Below are 21,662 nucleotides of genomic sequence, written 5' to 3'. Positions count from 1 at the left end.
TGCACTGTTTAACAAACAAACCTACAGGTTGGTAGCCATCTTCACTTGGAGGGTGTGTGATGGGAGGCAGGGAGGGAGGCCTGTACCACTACTCCCAGCATGCCCCCTGTCCCACAGCCAAGCAGCATGGAGGCCTCCCCCACCCAGGAGCAAGTGTCAGCCATTGCACCCTGCACACTCACCTTACAGGTATGTACCTACCGTAATTCTTCATGAAGTGTGTGTGTGTAGAAATCAAATTACCATTTGACCCAATGCATACACATTCAACCTTTATGACTCCATGATGTAACTCTGCACTATGTAAAGTAACACTGTGTTGCCATGATTTGTACAACTGATGACAGCATATTGCACTAGTGTACTGACAGATGATGATACGCAGATGACACAAACACTGACCACTCCCCATCTACTCCACAGGTGATGAAGAACTCACTGCTGGGGACAACACCTACGACCAGCAGAGCCAGTCTCCACATCCGGCACATGGACTCACAGATGCGGACTCCCAGGACCCTTCGGATGATGAGCTCCAGCCCGGCTCATCTGGTGTGCCACAGACCCAGAGGTCCCAGGCCCACATCCTTCCCACCACCACCTCTGCTGCAACAACAACGCAGCAGACCCCTGCTGTCACGGCCTCTGCCTCCACCGCAACCACCACCGCAGCCACTGCCACCAACACCACCAACACCACCACTACCACCTGCAGCACCCTCCCTGTCCCTAGGGATGAACAGCCCCCAGCAACACCTGTGGAGGGCAGGGAGCCAGTGCGTGGTGCACCAGTGGCGAGGGAAGAGGTCCGTTGCAGCAGAGCAGGTGGGAGGGCCAGGGTAAACACCAGACCTCGGGAGGAGTGGACACCATCCCTGGACCACTTCACCAGAGTTGTGAATGCCTACCAAGAGGTCCAGGGACAAAGTGGCCGGTCGGATGAACTATTAAGGGAGCTCATCCTGCTGATGAGGTTCATCGATAACCGCCTGGGACAGATGGTGGACCTCATGGGCCAGCAAGTGGCGTTGCAGAGGGACAGGCCTGTGTCCCAACCACCACCTCCGTCCCCTCCTGTTGTGCAGCAGGATGACAGTCCACCATCCTCCCCTGCGCCAACAGAGAGGGGCGAGTCCTCTGACGCCGCTGGCCATTCAGCAGACCCCCCACCGCCAAAATGATCTAGGGGGAGTCCGAAGAAGAGCCTGGGAGTCTCTGGAGGCAAAGCACCTACCACACGCCAGTCACAGAGCCAGCCGTGAAGACAACCCTCTCCCCAACTGCATTCACTGTATGGACTGTCTTTCCCCACATTGCCTTGGCAATGGCACCTGTCTGTTGGACTGGGTCACCACATCCATGTGGTGTCTACTCTTGCATCTCTGCGACCATGACTGTCAACTCAATGCTCATTCCCCACCTTCCTGTAAATATTCCCGCACAATTCACATGTCCACCCCGAAAATAAAATACCTGACACTCCAGATTTTGTGTATTGAATTCTTTAGTGCAGTATTAACATTGATGATAATGTCCATGATGTGTAAACATGATGTACAGTATGCAGGGCAGGAACACTCTGGAGCACCTAGGGAGACACAACAGAACTACAGTCACTGGTCTCATCGTGCCAACACACACACAGAGCACTTCTCCACAAATATCCAAATTATCACAGGTACACTACACATTGTCTAGCTGATACGCACAAATACGGTCCAGAATACATCTCCGTACGTAACGTCCATTCCAACAATACCATACATAGGTGAAAGAACATGTGGCGATTGGGAACATCTGCGCATATCCATTCACAACAAAAGCTACCACACCAGACTATGTAGACGTTGTAACTCGTCACACACCTTCAAGTGAAGTAGCGTTGGATTAGCTGCTGGCGTTGGTCAACTCCTTCCTCCTCTCCACTGTCCTCATCACTGGATTCAGGTCCCTGAGCAGGTTGTGGCCTTGGTTCCTCACCATCATCCAGGAGCAGGGGGACCCCCTTGTGGATGGCCAGGTTGTGCAGCATACAGCATGCCACAACGATCTTGCACACCTTCCCAGGCGAGTATGCGAGTGCGCCTCCAGTCCTGTCAAGGCACCGGAACCTTGACTTCAGCAGGCCAAAAGTCCGTTCAATTACCCGTCGTGTCCTGCCATGGGCCTCATTGTAGCGGATGTCTGCTGGTGTCTGGGGATTCCGGAGTGGGCTCAACAGCCATGGCCTACTGGGATATGCAGAGTCACCTGTGAATGATAAACACACATTGCAATGTTGTACGGCCACAGTAAAGCCAGTGACACATAGCACGTGATAGCAGTAGTGTAACTCACCCACAATCCAGGCACCTTCGGGATGCAGATTCTCCATCATCCGTGGCACCATGCTGTTCCTCATAATGAACGAGTCATGGGCCGAACCGGGATACTTTGCACACACATGTGATATTGTCATGTCCGCAAGGCACACCACCTGCACATTCATGGAGTGGTAGTGTTTGCGGTTCCGATAGATGTGCTCCGTCGCCTGCGGTGCCACCAGAGCCACATGTGTGCAATCTATGGCACCGACTACATGTGGGATGCGAACAAGTGGATAGAAGTCCCCCTTAACGGCAGCCAATTCACGTCCCCTGGGGAAATGTATGTATTGATTGCGATATATCATCATGGCCTCAAGTACATCCCTCAGCACCATGCTGAACATGGGCTGCGACATCCCCCCAGCATTAGCCACGGTCTCTTGGAAGGAACCAGTCGCAAAGAAGTGTAGTACTGCCATTACCTTGTAGGCGGGTGTGAATGCCGTAGGATAGTGACGGCGAGGCTGCAGGTGGGGCTCCAATAGATCACACACGATCTTCAATGTCGGACTGTCCAGCCTGAATTTCCTGATGATTGCCTCATTCTCCATGTCCTCAAGCACAATCAACTGACGTAGGAGATTCGGCCTCCTCCTAGTTGAGGATTAAAATGAATAGGTCAATGACAAGCATCATGAGATGGCCATAGCACAAAGCATCAATGATGTAATGGGAAAACAACAAGGGCCAGAGAGATGCATGGTACATCTGGTTACATGGCTGGACAATAGCTACACACAGAGGGCATGCCTCTCCAGTGACAATACCCAAGTGACAGTAACACATCGGGGAATGTGAATGCGGAAATAATGGTTGAACATTTGACATGCGCAGACATGGTGCAACAAGAGCCGCTAATGTAATATGACTTAACATGTCTGTCATACCCATCTGCTGTACCTGCCACACCTCTATGCATCATGTACATTCTGCAACCATTCAGTGACACAATGATCACAGTAGCTGAGACACTTCTGGTTGTGTGCCTGATCAGTTGTGAAAGCACAAGTCAGGTACGATACAACGCAGTGGCACCAGCCCGGTCAAGGTCTGCACTGACCAACAACACATTAAACGTCACGACATCTATGTAGAGCACCTGACGTCTGTCAATCATCATCAACCATCATAACCCCTACTAAAATGGCAGAAACACAGGCCAAAGTGGCTCACACTGAACGTGCGTCCTCCTGTGGATGACATGGCTGTGTGGCATCGTGTGTACAATGATGTGCCCTACACCATGTAGCTGCAGGGTGCTTATACATTGTCCAGGATTGACAGACACAGCAATGTGTAAGAAAATGGCAGTACCTACCGCCGGGCCCCGGCGGTGTGAGCCCAGCACCACCATCTACCCAGCCAAGGTAGCCATTGGCACATGGACTTGTGTACATGCCAGTGGCTATGCTCCGCCGCATGAGTCGCGGTACCTACCGCCGGGCCCCGGCGGTGCATCACCGCCATGGGGCATTGCATACAGCCAATGGCATGGATGATCGCGGTGGCATGATGCAGATTTGAAAATAGCGGAAGCTGTGCTTCGCCGCAGCGGAGGCGGTCATTGGTTGCTTTTGATTGATTCACCATCGCGGTAGCGCACCCCGCCCACCCGCGGTGCGTCACCGCCATGGGGCATTGCATACAGCCAATGGCAGCGATGATCGCGGTGGCATGATGCAGAATTGAAAATAGCGGAAGCTGTGCTCCGCCGCAGCGGAGGCGGTCATTGGTTGCTTTTGATTGATTCACCATCGCGGTAGCGCACCCCGGCCACCCGCGGTGCATCACCGCCATGGGGCATTGCATACAGCCAATGGCAGCGAAGATCGCGGTGGCATGATGCAGATTTGAAAATAGCGGAAGCTGTGCTCCGCGGCAGCGGAGGCGGTCATTGGTTGCTTTTGATTGATTCACCATCGCGGTAGCGCACCCCGGCCACCCGCGGTGCATCACCGCCATGGGGCATTGCATACAGCCAATGGCAGCGATGATCGCGGTGGCATGATGCAGATTTGAAAATAGCGGAAGCTGTGCTCCGCCGCAGCGGAGGCGGTCATTGGTTGCTTTTGATTGATTCACCATCGCGGTAGCGCACCCCGGCCACCCGCAGTGCATCACCACCATGGGGCATTGCATACAGCCAATGGCAGCGATGATTGCGGTGGCATGATGCAGATTTGAAAATAGCGGAAGCTGTGCTCCGCCGCAGCGGAGGCGGTCATTGGATGCCTTTGAATAAGGTAGACCCAGACAACCAATTGTAGCAGCTTATTAGCTTCCTACCGACCCCAGGGGGCTATAAATCTGTGGGAGTGAGTCACACATTCCCACTGCTCACAGAGCCTGCTGCCTGGGACCCTCTCCTGCTGCTGCCTGGGACCCTCTCCTGCTGCTGCCTGGGACCCTCTCCTGCTGCTGCCTGGGACACCTCACAACTCACTTCCGCCACAGGTCTGCCATATCCACAGGGATGTCAAGAACAGATAAGATCCGTGCCAGTCCATTCACGAGTGAGGAGCTGGATGTCCTTGTGAACGAGGTGCTGGCACAGTACCCACACCTGTTTGGTGGCCCCAATGTCGTGGTAAGTCAACATGAAGGGAGCAGTAGGGCAGGGTGGTGTGAGACATGTAGTCATGATGCTGCAGTATGTGCTTTTGGATGTGGGGTGCTCACAAACACTGACGTTTCCAGGTGGTGGGAGTGTGTGTTTTGCATTGTGACTCTGTCCTAGGCCTATACTTGTATGTGTGAGTGGGATTTGCTACTTTTTCGGGCAGACATAACCAACGGTTGTTTGCCTTGTAGATGCCAGGACAGTGTACGCTTGTGATGAAATGTCAGGGTGCCCCAGTAGTCATAGTCAGTGTGACCCACAGAGTAGGTTCAGGGGCTGCACAGCCAAACGTTGACCATCAGACAACTTACATGCTACAGTTGCTTCTCACTGATTAGTGGATATGCCCCATCAATGCCCTGTACAATTTCTGATTAACACAGTGCAGTCGATGCATTTGTGTTGAAGCATCATTCTTTAGTGTGATTATCATGGAGACTACGAACCTCAATGTGTGCATGCATTCACTAATGTTTATGCCATGCAGAGTGGCCTTGTGAGGGTACCCCCAGTTCTGGAGGGAGGGAGGTCACTGTGAGTCCCGAATCAGTGTCTGGCTGATGTACTGATAGATGCTGACATATGACATTGTGTAATTGTTCATTTGGCCTTCTTTACTCTCATACCTGCAGCACAAGGTACACCAACGTAAGGCTGTCTGGAGGGCCATAGCAGCAAAGGTGCGAGCCCTGGGGGTATCAAACAGACGACACACACACTGTCACAAGAGGTGGGACGACATCAGCCGGCTGGCTAAGCAAGTGGCAGAGATGACCTTGGGGATGGTACCACGCACAGGGCGTGTGGCACGGCGCACCATGACTCCGCTGATGGGACGCATACTGGCAGTGACCAATCCAGACCTGGATGCACGTCTGAAGGGGCTTCAGCTGCAAGACAGACATGGTGAGTATCCGGGGAGGGAGAGTTTGTCTCGGAGTGGATGCATGTGTACAGTGCCTGTGGCAGCGGTGACACATGTGATGTGCGTGTGCTGCCATGCTGTGATATGTGATGTGAGTGGCAACTGTGATGTGTGTCTGTATGAGGCATTGTGCCACCATGGCCTTACTGTGCTGCTCCTGCCTGCAGTTTTCAGTCCTTGACAGATTTTTGGTGTCCACATGGTCACTCTTCTTTGTGATGGTGGGTGGAGTCCATATTCTGCCGTACAGCTGTGTCCACTTAATGAGTGTGACACCATGTCTGTCTACTTTGCATGCACCTTCATGGTAGTGGCCCACACATCTGACGACAATGTGAACCCAGATTGGCACATGGTGATTGTAATGGCCTATTTGACAATGTGGCATGTGTAGACAATACAGGTGTGTGTATTCCCCTCTGGATCCCTTTTGGGCTGTAAGGGGTGATGTGTGTTGTGGCTACATCATGTCCATGGGGCAGGTCAATGTGGGCTGGGGGAACACCATCCATGGGCAGGGTGTAGTGCTGTGTGTCATCGACATTGCTCCACTCCTGCCTGTTTGTCCGCTTGACAGGCACTGTTGTGGACTATATGGTGTGTAGCTGCACAGTGATTGGTGGGTCTGGTGGTTACCATGTAGCTCTAGGCCTCTCATGTGCTGCATTGATCTGATATCGTGTGACCAGATGATGACACTTATACAACCATGTTTCTGTCACTAATGCAGATTCGCAAGACACCACGGCGGAACATGAACCTGAAAGTGGTGGCGAGACCAGCACGACAGCGGCAGCAGAGCAAAGTGACACGGAGCCAAGTGACACTGACCACACCAGCGCTACTGAGGGTGACAGGAGTATGCATGAGGAATCTGTGGCTGAGACACAGAGTACCACTTCATCTGAGGGCAGGGGGGATGCGTCCCTGTTAGCAGCCACAGGAGATGGGGAGTCTGCTGCAGCATCTGACAACCAGCGGCCACTGCCCACCCTCCCATCCACCTCCTCTGGGGCTGGCCGTATCCGTGTCACTAAGAGGGGACGTGTGACTTTCACACATGGCACCGCTGCACCTGCACCTGTCCCCTCTGCTGCCCTCAGTGCAGAGTGCATAGAGCTCCTGCGGCAACTTTGCGTGGGCCAGACTGCCCTGCTCAATGCCTTCAGTGCACACGATAACAAATTAGGCCAGGTTCTGGCATTCATGGAGGGCATACACTCTGACGTGGGTGGCCTACATCGTACACTCCTGTCATTGTCAGGTACAGTCACGTCAGCCCTCCAACAAGCACATGCCCCCTTTGCAGCTCAGGTGCCTGTGACGTCCACCCAGTCAGTGGCCACATCAGATGACAGTGACCACTTGGGACATACATCAACTAAACGATACAACACTAGGAGCACAGGTCAGACCCAAAGCAAACAATCCCGTCCACAGACTCCATCCCCAAAGAAGAGCAGGGCCCCCCCAATATGCACAGACAAGGGGAAGTCACAGAAGAGCAAGGCCAGAAGAGCATTGTGTCAGACATCAAGCTCACATGCTGCAGAGGCATCACCAGAAATTGACTCAGCTATGCCCACAGAGGATGTGTGGGATGTCATGGCTACACCTGGGGAGAGCACAGGGACACAACCACCCACCACATCAACCCCAGAACAAAGTACATCGAGGCAGGTGGAGGGAAGCCCTGTTGTGACCAGCCCAGTCATTGTGGCAGAGGAGACCCCTGTTGTGACCAGCCCAGTCATTGTGGCAAACGAGGGCAGTGTTGTGTCCAGGCCAGTGACTCAGGTAGAGGAGGGTAGTGTTGTGTCCAGGCCAGTGACTCAGGTAGAGGAGGGCAGTGTTGTGTCCAGGCCAGTGATTCAGGTAGAGAAGGGCAGTGTTGTGGCCATCCCTGGCAAGAAGGGACAGGAGGGCACTGTAGACACCACCCCTGGGGTAAGTGGGAAGGTGGTCACTGTGGGGGGTACACCTTCCAGGGAGGGTAAGGTGGTCCGGAGGCGTAGCCAGCCCAAGCGTACTGCAGGATCTAGCACTTCTCCAGAGGGAGTGCCAGTGTCTGCCCCTGATGTGGGACAGTTGGGGGATGTGCCGGTGGTGTCAACGCCACTTCCCATCAACCCCATGACAGGGAAGCAATTTCATATTCCGAAGAAGTGGAAGGGCACCCCTCCAACCTCTCCCACCCACACTGTGTCAAGGGTGTGCATGACTCCACCTCCACGTGCCACGGTGCCACCTGGTCCGCACAGCCCTCCACCTTGCAGGCCCTCTGTTATAGCCACATCACATGTCCCTCTGTCACACCAGTCAAGTCGACCTGCAGTCCCTGACACACAGCCAGGTCCCACTCCACATGACAGCCAGGAGTGAGTTGTCAACACCCTCATACGCCTGTGCCACACAGAGGTGTGCTAGTCTAGACCATTGTTCGCGATCTGGGTGTGTTCCTGGGCCTGTTGCTCTTATGTGCTGTACTCACCCCTGCCCTGCCAAGAACTCTGGGCCTGTTGCTCTGATGTGCTGTACTCACCCCTGCCCTGCCAAGGACTCTGGGCCTGTTGCTCTGATGTGCTGTACTCTCCCCTGCCAAGGACTCTGGGCCTGTTGCTCTGATGTGCTGTACTCACCCCTGCCCTGCCAAGGACTCTGGGCCTGTTGCTCTGATGTGCTGTACTCTCCCCTGCCTGGACTCTGGGCCTGTTGCTCTGATGTGCTGTACTCGCCCCTGCCCTGCCAAGGACTCTGGGCCTGTTGCTCTGATGTGCTGTACTCTCCCCTGCCTGGACTCTGGGCCTGTTGCTCTGATGTGCTGTACTCTCCCCTGCCTGGACTCTGGGCCTGTTGCTCTGATGTGCTGTACTCTCCCCTGCCAAGGACTCTGGGCCTGTTGCTCTGATGTGCTGTACTCTCCCCTGCCTGGACTCTGGGCCTGTTGCTCTGATGTGCTGTACTCTCCCCTGCCAAGGACTCTGGGCCTGTTGCTCTGATGTGCTGTACTCACCCCTGCCCTGCCAAGGACTCTGGGCCTGTTGCTCTGATGTGCTGTACTCTCCCCTGCCTGGACTCTGGGCCTGTTGCTCTGATGTGCTGTACTCTCCCCTGCCTGGACTCTGGGCTTGTTGCTCTGATGTGCTGTACTCTCCCCTGCCATGGACTCTGCACTTCCTGATTGTGTTTGACCAGTGCAAAGTCAGTGCCATTGCCACATGATTTTGTGACTTGCTGTTGTCTACTAATGTTGTGTAGCTACATCTGTGCAATATGTGAATAGATACAGTTACTTGTGGTGTGTTTTCTCAGTCTCCTTGCTGATTAAAGTCCTTTTCTTGTTTGCATTTGCTTGACTGAGTACCATGCTCTATTTTGAAATTCACCATTGCAAGGCTCTTTGTGGCCATATGATTTTTAGACAGGGGGGACAGGGTCTTCAGTCCATCCTGGCCCTGCTGATGTTGTACTCTGTGATGGCTATTTTACAGGCCATGCAGTTTTCGTGTTGGTGATTTGCTATTGCTGCATACACTGTTCACAGGTCACCTTGGGGGACACTGGCAGCACAGGGTGTGCAGCTGTGCAGTGGTTTTGTAGATGTCTATGATGTAATGAGGTGTGTGTGTTTTCCTTTCTGTGTGCCCAGGCGTGTATGTGTATGGTCGTCTTGTGTTGGCCCTTAGTCCTGGTGGCATGGCTTACATGGCATGTGTGGTGTTGGGTGTGGCAGAGGTGTGCAGTGTGGAGGGCGTCAGTTTGTAGTGTATGTATGTGTGCCCCAGTATGGTGTGCGACACACATGTGTCAGCCAGTTGTATGCCTGTTGTTTGTTTTGTCTTGCCCTGTGTGGATGATTGTATGCTATTGTGTGGGCTGTGGGGAGTGCACTGGTGTTGTGTGTCCGTTGTCAGCCAATCCTGCAGTGCCTGTGTCCCTGGTTGTGTGTTGCAGTGTGTGTGTAGTGTGCTTGTTGTTACAGTGCTTGTTGGTGTGCATGGGGGTGCACGAGATTGGCACCTGGCCTGTGACTAGCTCGGGTGGGGTGCAGTGTTGTTTGGGGTGGTGTGTCCCTGTGATGTTTGTGCCCTGCCCATACCTTGGTGTGGCCTTGCCTTTTGCATAGTGCGCATGTGTTGACCGCGGCGGTGACGTGTCCGTGACCGTGACGTTGCTGCAGGTTGGCGGACGTTGTGTGTTCCGGATGCCGTGGGGTGCCTTGTTGTGAGGTGGGTGATGTGTGGGTGCCCATGTGGATGTGTTGTGCCCCCCAGCAGGATGCCAGTGTTTTGCTTTGGCACTGTGTTGACCGCGGCGGTGACGTGTCTGTGACCGTGACGTTGCTGCAGGTTGGCGGACGTTGTGTGTTCCGGATGCCGTGGGGTGCCTTGTTGTGAGGTGGGTGATGTGTGGGTGCCCATGTGGATGTGTTGTGCCCCCCAGCAGGATGCCAGTGTTTTGCTTTGGCCCTGTGTTGACCGCGGCGGTGACGTGTCCGTGACCGTGACGTTGCTGCAGGTTGGCGGACGTTGTGTGTTCCAGATGCCGTGGGGTGCCTTGTTGTGAGGTGGGTGATGTGTGGGTGCCCATGTGGATGTGTTGTGCCCCCCAGCAGGATGCCAGTGTTGTGCTTGGGCCCTGTGTCGGCATTTGTGTTGTGTGGTGCATCTGTGTAGTGGCGTACCTGCGGCGGCGTCCGCGGCGGCCCATCTGGCGATAGTTTTGCAGCAGGTACATGACCGGATGCATGTGGAGGGCTGGGTCCATGGGGTTCATCTCGGGTCTCGGCGTTCGTGCTCCGCAGTCGACTTTCCGCCTGCTTCAGCTGTGCGGTGTCTCCGCTGCCATGCGTCTGCTTGTTTGGGCCATCCTAATTTGTTGAGCGGGGCGGACGTCATCGGGCGCGGCGGAGGGTCTCGATTGGCTGCAGCCGCCGCGGTGGCGGGCGCACCTTGATGGCGGAGCGCGGCGCTCCGCGGCGGACGGGAAATGACCTCTGTTTACCTATCCTAATGTGGCGGACGTGAGTTCCGCTGCTTGTGGGCGGAAATAGCTGTTTTTCCGCCCCGCCACCGCCGCGGTGGTGCCACCGCCCGACATCCTAATGGACCCCATGGTACCTTAGCAAATTTGTCATAAAAATACAAATAGAAACATTCACTAAAATATGCTTCATTTTCTTTCCACAGACCACAACAATCTATTAAAGCATCAATCAACAAAAAGATCTCCTTTGAAAATCTACTACTTTTGAATAGGTAATTACCCACAAATGTTACATACTTATTTTTCTCTTCTAATTAAATGACTATTTCTAATATTACTTAATACACCTTTTCTAGATTTAAGAAACCAACAATGACAGAAGATGCAAGATTTATATCATCTCAGAAAGGGAAATTTTTGTAATGCTATATGGGGTATACTTATAACTAACAAAAAGACCTTAAAGTTAACTGGAAATGTACTAAGTATTATTCTAACAAATGCTATGGTCGTGCAACAACCAGAGAAACAAGTGTGATTAATACTACTGAACATAACCATCCACCTAACATCTCTGAAATAGAGGTTAGATCTACTCTAGACAATATTAAGGAATTAAGCAAAACCTCTGACTTACCAACTAGTGTAATACTTAAGGAATTAATACCTAGAGTCTCTAGAGAGGCAAGAGGTCAGTTACCAACTATAGCTGCTATAAAAAGAACTATTGCTAGAACCAAAAAATCTAGTAGGCCAACAATAGCAACACCTAAAACGTTTGAAGAGGTCATAATTCCACCTGAGCTTACCATAACTCATAATGATGAACCTTTTATCTTCTACGACAACACCAACAAAGATAAAAGGATAATAATGTTTGCAACAAACACCAACCTTAAAAAATTAACAGATAGTCAAACATGGATGATGGATGGCACTTTTAACATATGCCCTAAACCATTCTATCAATTATATACTATACATGGACAATTCCACAATACCTGCATACCATACATCTATTGTTTGTTACCAAACAAACAAACTTCTACATACACAGAAATATTAAACAAAATAAAAGAAGAAACAAGAGACTTCTTTCCCCTAAAAATTATAATTGACTTTGAACAAGCTATGATAAATTCTATCCTTAAAATATATCCACACACATCCATACAAGGATGTTACTTCCATTTTAACCAATGTCTATGGAGAAATTTGCAAAAATTAACACTTAGTGTTGAATATGCAACCAATATTACATTTGCATACCAAATAAAACACCTCATTGCCCTAGCATACGTGCCAATCACCGATGTGGCTGAACACTATAATCTTTTAATAGAAAGTCCTTTCTATACACAAAATGAGCAAAAATTGGCTCCACTTTTGGATTATTTTGAGGATACCTGGGTGGGGAGACTACACAGGTCAGGCCACAGACGACAGCCTAAATTCCGAATTCCTTGGTGGAATGTATATCTACCAACCCTAAATCATGAAGCCAAAACAAACGACGCAGTGGAGGGTTGGCATAATGCCTTTCTATCTTCAACTGGCCGAACAACTCCTACACTACACAAACTACTAACAGCAATACAAAAAGAACAAAGTTTCCAAGAGTTAAGAATGGAGCAATCCGTTGTACAATTAAAACCCAAACTATCAAGACAAACAGCCCAAATGTACCAATATTTACAACAACAAGTACAACTTTACCCCACAACAAGAGGACTAGAATACTTAAAAATGATAGCCAAAACACTAAACTGAAAATAATAACCCAAATAATTTCTGGACATTTAAAAAATGTCTTAAATGTAACCAAACCATCTTATTCACAATTTATAAGATATTTTTTTTTTCTAAAAATTATAAATATATATTAATTTCTAGCAAATAAAAATATCTAACTCAACAGTTTTTTTTAAATAGAAAATTTCCCAACCCACAACATTTAATAACATAAATGCATTTACCTTTTCACAACAACGTAATTAGAAAATCCAATGGTCCATAGCAATCCATGCAGTAATAAATCCACAGCATAAAAACAAAGTGGCCCAATACAATCCAAAAATACAACTGTTAGAAATACAAACGAAATCCCAATAATTCGATTAATCTGAATCCCTCAAAAACCCGGAAAAAAGTTCTAGATTTAAAGAAACGCTCCAGAAACCCCAATCAATGAACTAAGTGTAAAACACATAGCAGTTACAACAACTGAAATGCACTTCTTAAAAAAAAAAACGTAACAGCTCGGAAACGGAAATGGCTGTTTCCAAAAACGTACAAGAGAAAAAAATAACATTCCCACCTACATAAAACTTAGAATAATACATTATTAATAACTAGAACATACATATATCTAACAAAAAATTAATTAAAAGCCACAAACACAATAACTCCAAAGTCGTTACTGAGAAAACGCTAAGAAAAGGTAAAAACGTTAATAACTAACTACATACGAAGTTAACCCTAACATAGTAGTCCACAAACAACAAATAACAAAGTACTACCTTCAAAATTCCCTTAAATTAGTTAAAATATAACAAACAGCAATCTTACCTTCTCAGACGTGAAGTAGCTTCCAACCGCGAGCTTGAATCTTCCTAAATGACCTAAAAAGACTAAGGGCGGTTACAAAATAAAAAACACAAATGATAGTATTATCCAAATAATAGTTAAATAAATGTCAAATAAATTTGTTTTACTAATAGAAAATTGTTAAAACTGTATAATTATTTTTGCTGTATTTATGCTAAGTATTATTAATTTTTCAAAAACAATATTATTTTGATATTATTTTTTATTATTACATTAATTATTAAGATATTTTAATATTTAATGTTATAATAAAACCAAACATAATGTGTATAAATTAGTGAAAATAAAAGTGTTATTTTTCATTATTTATATACAGATTGTGACTAATATGTTTAATTTATTAATATTAATATTATAAAATTAATATTAATACATTAAAAATATATAACAAATATTATAATTTTAAATGTTTTTAAAAAATACATTGTATGATATGAACTTATTGAACTATAAATATTATCTATGTTGTTATTTGAAAATATATCTACATATATAACATATATTGAAGTTCACATTTATATGTAACAAATATATTACTTTATCATTTATTAACAATTGTGATGTATTGTAATTTCTCTTAAAATGTATATACTCTATATAGTATGTTGTTCAATGTTTTCTTATTTACTATATAATTTACATATACTACAAATGTAATTTACTGCAAATGTATCGAAATAAAAACATTTTGATGACTATTTAGATTTATTTTTTTGTTTAAATTGTATAAAATCATTTTTTAAACATGTATTATTTGCTTTAATTACTATATAAACAAATAAATAAAACATTTGTTTAAAACTGTGTCATTTTGGTCTACTACCCATTATTAAATAATTACTACCAAAATATAAAATTGTCATTTTTTTTACAATATATATATATATATATATATATTTTTTATTTAACATATATAATGAACTATTACTATCAATTTACTATTCACACATGAATATACGATTTATTTAAGTCTATACTGGACACTGAACATGAAACATTTACTTATCCAAATCCAATATAAAAAATATTTTTATTAATACTAAACACTTAACCTATTAAATTAACTATTCCAACTCCAATCTACATTTAATTAGGGTAGGTGCTGGACACTGAACCTATTTAATTTACTAGTACAACTCCAATCTACATTTAATTAGAGTAGGTGCGGGACACTGCACCTATTTCATTTACTATTACAACTCCAATCTACATTTAATTAGGGTAGGTGCTGGACACTGAACCAATTTAATTTACTATTCCAACTCCAATCTACATTTAATTATAGTAGGTGCTGGACACAGAACCTATTTAATTTACTTTTCCAACTCCAATCTACATTTAATTGGGGCAGGTGCTGGACACTGAACCTATTTAATTTACTATTCCAACTCCAATCTACATTTAATTAGTATAGGTGCTGGACACTGAACATATTTAATTATTTATTCCAACTCCAATCTACAATTAATTAGGATAGGTCCTGGACACTGAACCTATTTAATTATTTATTCAAACTCCAATATACATTTAATTTGGGTAGGTGCTGGACAGTGAACCTATTTAATTTACTATTCCAACTCCAATCTACATTTAATTAGAGTAGGTGCTGGACATAGAACCTATTTAATTTACTATTCCAACTCCAATCTACATTTAATTAGAGTAGGTGCTGGACACAGAACCTATTTAATTTACTATTCCAACTCCAATCTACATTTAATTAGAGTAGGTGCTGGACACAGAACCTATTTAATTTACTATTACAACTCCAATCTACATTTAATTAGGGTAGGTGCTGGACACAGAACCTATTTAATTATTTATTCAAACTCCAATCTACATTTAATTAGGGTAGGTGCTGGACACTGAACCTATTTAATTTACTATTCCAACTCCAATCTACATTTAATTAGGGTAGGTGCTGTACACTGAACCAATTTTATTGACTATTCCAACTCCAATATACATTTAATTAGGGTAGGTGCTGGACACTGAACCAATTTAATTGACTATTCAAACTCCAATCTACATTTAATTAGAGTAGGTGCTGGACACTGAACCTGTTTAATTTACTATTCCAACTCCAATCTACATTTAATTAGGGTAGGTGCTGGGCACAAACCCTATTTAATTATTTATTCCAACTCCAATCTACATTTAATTAGGGTAGGTGCTGGACACAGAACCTATTTAATGTACTATTCCAACTCCAATCTACATTTAATTAGGGTAGGTGCTGGACACTGAACCTATTTAATTTACTATTCCAACTCCAATCTACATTTAATTAGGGTAGGTGCTGGACTCTGAACCAATTTAATTTACTATTCCAACTCCAAACTACATTTAATTAGAGTAGGTGCTGGGCACAGAACCTATTTAATTTACTATTCCAACTCCAATCTACATTTTACTAGGGTAGGTGCTGGACACTGAACCTATTGAATTAAGTATTACAACTCTAATCTACATTTAATTGGTGTAGGTGCAGGACACTGAACCAATTTAATTGACTATTCCAACTCCAATCTACAGTTAATTAGAGTAGGTGCTGGACACTGAACCTATTTAATTTACTATTCCAACTCCAATCTACATTTAATTAGGGTAGGTGCTGGACACTGAACCAATTTAATTTACTATTCCAACTCCAATCTACATTTAATTAGAGTAGGTGCTGGACAAAGAACCTATTTAATTTACTATTCCAACTCCAATCTACATTTAATTAGGGTAGGTGCTGGACACTGAACCTATTTAATTTACTATTCCAACTCCAATCTACATTTAATTAGGGTAGGTGCTGGACTCTGAACCAATTTAATTTACTATTCCAACTCCAAACTACATTTAATTAGAGTAGGTGCTGGGCACAGAACCTATTTAATTTACTATTCCAACTCCAATCTACATTTTACTAGGGTAGGTGCTGGACACTGAACCTATTGAATTAAGTATTACAACTCTAATCTACATTTAATTGGTGTAGGTGCAGGACACTGAACCTATTTAATTTACTAGTACAACTCCAATCTACATTTAATTAGAGTAGGTGCGGGACACTGAACCTATTTCATTTACTATTACAACTCCAATCTACATTTAATTAGGGTAGGTGCTGGACACTGAACCAATTTAATTTACTATTCCAACTCCAATCTACATTTAATTATAGTAGGTGCTGGACACAGAACCTATTTAATGTACTATTCCAACTCCAATCTACATTTAATTAGGGCAGGTGCTGGACACTGAACCTATTTAATTTACTATTCCAACTCCAATCTACATTTAATTAGTATAGGTGCTGGACACTGAACATATTTAATTATTTATTCCAACTCCAATCTACAATCAATTAGGATAGGTCCTGGACACTGAACCTATTTAATTATTTATTCAAACTCCAATATACATTTAATTTGGGTAGGTGCTGGACAGTGAACCTATTTAATTTACTATTCCAACTCCAATCTACATTTAATTAGAGTAGGTGCTGGACATAGAACCTATTTAATTTACTATTCCAACTCCAATCTACATTTAATTAGAGTAGGTGCTGGGCATAGAACCTATTTAATTTACTATTCCAACTCCAATCTACATTTAATTAGAGTAGGTGCTGGACACAGAACCTATTTAATTTACTATTACAACTCCAATCTACATTTAATTAGGGTAGGTGCTGGACACAGAACCTATTTAATTATTTATTCAAACTCCAATCTACATTTAATTAGGGTAGGTGCTGGACACTGAACCTATTTAATTTACTATTCCAACTCCAATCTACATTTAATTAGGGTAGGTGCTGTACACTGAGCCAATTTTATTGAATATTCCAACTCCAATATACATTTAATTAGAGTAGGTGCTGGACACTGAACCTATTTAATTTACTATTCCAACTCCAATCTACATTTAATTAGAGTAGGTGCTGGACACAGAACCTATTTAATTTACTATTCCAACTCCAATCTACATTTAATTAGGGTAGGTGCTGGCCACAGAACCTATTTATTATTTATTCCAACTCCAATATACATTTAATTAGGGTAGGTGCTGGACACTGAACCTATTTAATTTACTATTCCAACTCCAATCTACATTTAATTAGGGTAGGTGCTGGACACTGAACCAATTTAATTGACTATTCCAACTCCAATCTACATTTAATTAGAGTAGGTGCTGGACACTGAACCTATTTAATTTACTATTCCAACTCCAATCTACATTTAATTAGGGTAGGTGCTGGACACATAACCTATTTAATTATTTATTCCAACTCCAATCTACATTTAATTGGGGTAGGTGCTGGACACTGAACATATTTAATTTACTATTCCAACTCCAATCTACATTTAATTAGGGTAGGTGCTGGACACTGAACCTATTTAATTTACTATTCCAACTCCAATCTACATTTAATTAGGGTAGGTGCTGGACACTGAACCAATTTAATTTACTATTCCAACTCCAATCTACATTTAATTAGAGTAGGTGCTGGACAAAGAAACTATTTAATTTACTATTCCAACTCCAATCTACATTTAATTAGGGTAGGTGCTGGACACTGAACCTATTTAATTTACTATTCCAACTCCAATCTACATTTAATTAGGGTAGGTGCTGGACTCTGAACCAATTTAATTTACTATTCCAACTCCAATCTACATTTAATTAGAGTAGGTGCTGGACACAGAACCTATTTAATTTACTATTACAACTCCAATCTACATTTAATTAGGGTAGGTGCTGGACACAGAACCTATTTAATTATTTATTCAAACTCCAATCTACATTTAATTAGGGTAGGTGCTGGACACTGAACCTATTTAATTTACTATTCCAACTCCAATCTACATTTAATTAGGGTAGGTGCTGTACACTGAGCCAATTTTATTGAATATTCCAACTCCAATATACATTTAATTAGAGTAGGTGCTGGACACTGAACCTATTTAATTTACTATTCCAACTCCAATCTACATTTAATTAGAGTAGGTGCTGGACACAGAACCTATTTAATTTACTATTCCAACTCCAATCTACATTTAATTAGGGTAGGTGCTGGCCACAGAACCTATTTATTATTTATTCCAACTCCAATATACATTTAATTAGGGTAGGTGCTGGACACTGAACCTATTTAATTTACTATTCCAACTCCAATCTACATTTAATTAGGGTAGGTGCTGGACACTGAACCAATTTAATTGACTATTCCAACTCCAATCTACATTTAATTAGAGTAGGTGCTGGACACTGAACCTATTTAATTTACTATTCCAACTCCAATCTACATTTAATTAGGGTAGGTGCTGGACACATAACCTATTTAATTATTTATTCCAACTCCAATCTACATTTAATTGGGGTAGGTGCTGGACACTGAACATATTTAATTTACTATTCCAACTCCAATCTACATTTAATTAGGGTAGGTGCTGGACACTGAACCTATTTAATTTACTATTCCAACTCCAATCTACATTTAATTAGGGTAGGTGCTGGACACTGAACCAATTTAATTTACTATTCCAACTCCAATCTACATTTAATTAGAGTAGGTGCTGGACAAAGAAACTATTTAATTTACTATTCCAACTCCAATCTACATTTAATTAGGGTAGGTGCTGGACACTGAACCTATTTAATTTACTATTCCAACTCCAATCTACATTTAATTAGGGTAGGTGCTGGACTCTGAACCAATTTAATTTACTATTCCAACTCCAAACTACATTTAATTAGAGTAGGTGCTGGGCACAGAACCTATTTAATTTACTATTCCAACTCCAATCTACATTTTACTAGGGTAGGTGCTGGACACTGAACCTATTGAATTAAGTATTACAACTCTAATCTACATTTAATTGGTGTAGGTGCAGGACACTGAACCTATTTAATTTACTAGTACAACTCCAATCTACATTTAATTAGAGTAGGTGCGGGACACTGAACCTATTTCATGTACTATTACAACTCCAATCTACATTTAATTAGGGTAGGTGCTGGACACTGAACCAATTTAATTTACTATTCCAACTCCAATCTACATTTAATTATAGTAGGTGCTGGACACAGAACCTATTTAATTTACTATTCCAACTCCAATCTACATTTAATTAGGGCAGGTGCTGGACACTGAACCTATTTAATTTACTATTCCAACTCCAATCTACATTTAATTAGTATAGGTGCTGGACACTGAACATATTTAATTATTTATTCCAACTCCAATCAATTAGGATAGGTCCTGGACACTGAACCTATTTAATTATTTATTCAAACTCCAATATACATTTAATTTGGGTAGGTGCTGGACAGTGAACCTATTTAATTTACTATTCCAACTCCAATCTACATTTAATTAGAGTAGGTGCTGGACATAGAACCTATTTAATTTACTATTCCAACTCCAATCTACATTTAATTAGAGTAGGTGCTGGGCATAGAACCTATTTAATTTACTATTCCAACTCCAATCTACATTTAATTAGAGTAGGTGCTGGACACAGAACCTATTTAATTTACTATTACAACTCCAATCTACATTTAATTAGGGTAGGTGCTGGACACAGAACCTATTTAATTATTTATTCAAACTCCAATCTACATTTAATTAGGGTAGGTGCTGGACACTGAACCTATTTAATTTACTATTCCAACTCCAATCTACATTTAATTAGGGTAGGTGCTGTACACTGAGCCAATTTTATTGACTATTCCAACTCCAATATACATTTAATTAGAGTAGGTGCTGGACACTGAACCTATTTAATTTACTATTCCAACTCCAATCTACATTTAATTAGAGTAGGTGCTGGACACAGAACCTATTTAATTTACTATTCCAACTCCAATCTACATTTAATTAGGGTAGGTGCTGGCCACAGAACCTATTTATTATTTATTCCAACTCCAATATACATTTAATTAGGGTAGGTGCTGGACACTGAACCTATTTAATTTACTATTCCAACTCCAATCTACATTTAATTAGGGTAGGTGCTGGACACTGAACCAATTTAATTGACTATTCCAACTCCAATCTACATTTAATTAGAGTAGGTGCTGGACACTGAACCTATTTAATTTACTATTCCAACTCCAATCTACATTTAATTAGGGTAGGTGCTGGACACATAACCTATTTAATTATTTATTCCAACTCCAATCTACATTTAATTGGGGTAGGTGCTGGACACTGAACATATTTAATTTACTATTCCAACTCCAATCTACATTTAATTAGGGTAGGTGCTGGACACTGAACCTATTTAATTTACTATTCCAACTCCAAACTACATTTAATTAGAGTAGGTGCTGGGCACAGAACCTATTTAATTTACTATTCCAACTCCAATCTACATTTTACTAGGGTAGGTGCTGGACACTGAACCTATTGAATTAAGTATTACAACTCTAATCTACATTTAATTGGTGTAGGTGCAGGACACTGAACCTATTTAATTTACTAGTACAACTCCAATCTACATTTAATTAGAGTAGGTGCGGGACACTGAACCTATTTCATTTACTATTACAACTCCAATCTACATTTAATTAGGGTAGGTGCTGGACACTGAACCAATTTAATTTACTATTCCAACTCCAATCTACATTTAATTATAGTAGGTGCTGGACACAGAACCTATTTAATTTACTATTCCAACTCCAATCTACATTTAATTAGGGCAGGTGCTGGACACTGAACCTATTTAATTTACTATTCCAACTCCAATCTACATTTAATTAGTATAGGTGCTGGACACTGAACATATTTAATTATTTATTCCAACTCCAATCTACAATCAATTAGGATAGGTCCTGGACACTGAACCTATTTAATTATTTATTCAAACTCCAATATACATTTAATTTGGGTAGGTGCTGGACAGTGAACCTATTTAATTTACTATTCCAACTCCAATCTACATTTAATTAGAGTAGGTGCTGGACATAGAACCTATTTAATTTACTATTCCAACTCCAATCTACATTTAATTAGAGTAGGTGCTGGGCATAGAACCTATTTAATTTACTATTCCAACTCCAATCTACATTTAATTAGAGTAGGTGCTGGACACAGAACCTATTTAATTTACTATTACAACTCCAATCTACATTTAATTAGGGTAGGTGCTGGACACAG

This window comes from Lissotriton helveticus, chromosome 12 (genome assembly GCF_964261635.1).
Source record: "Lissotriton helveticus chromosome 12, aLisHel1.1, whole genome shotgun sequence".
In the NCBI taxonomy this organism is placed as follows: domain Eukaryota; kingdom Metazoa; phylum Chordata; class Amphibia; order Caudata; family Salamandridae; genus Lissotriton; species Lissotriton helveticus.
Note: the sequence above shows the minus strand (reverse complement) of the source record.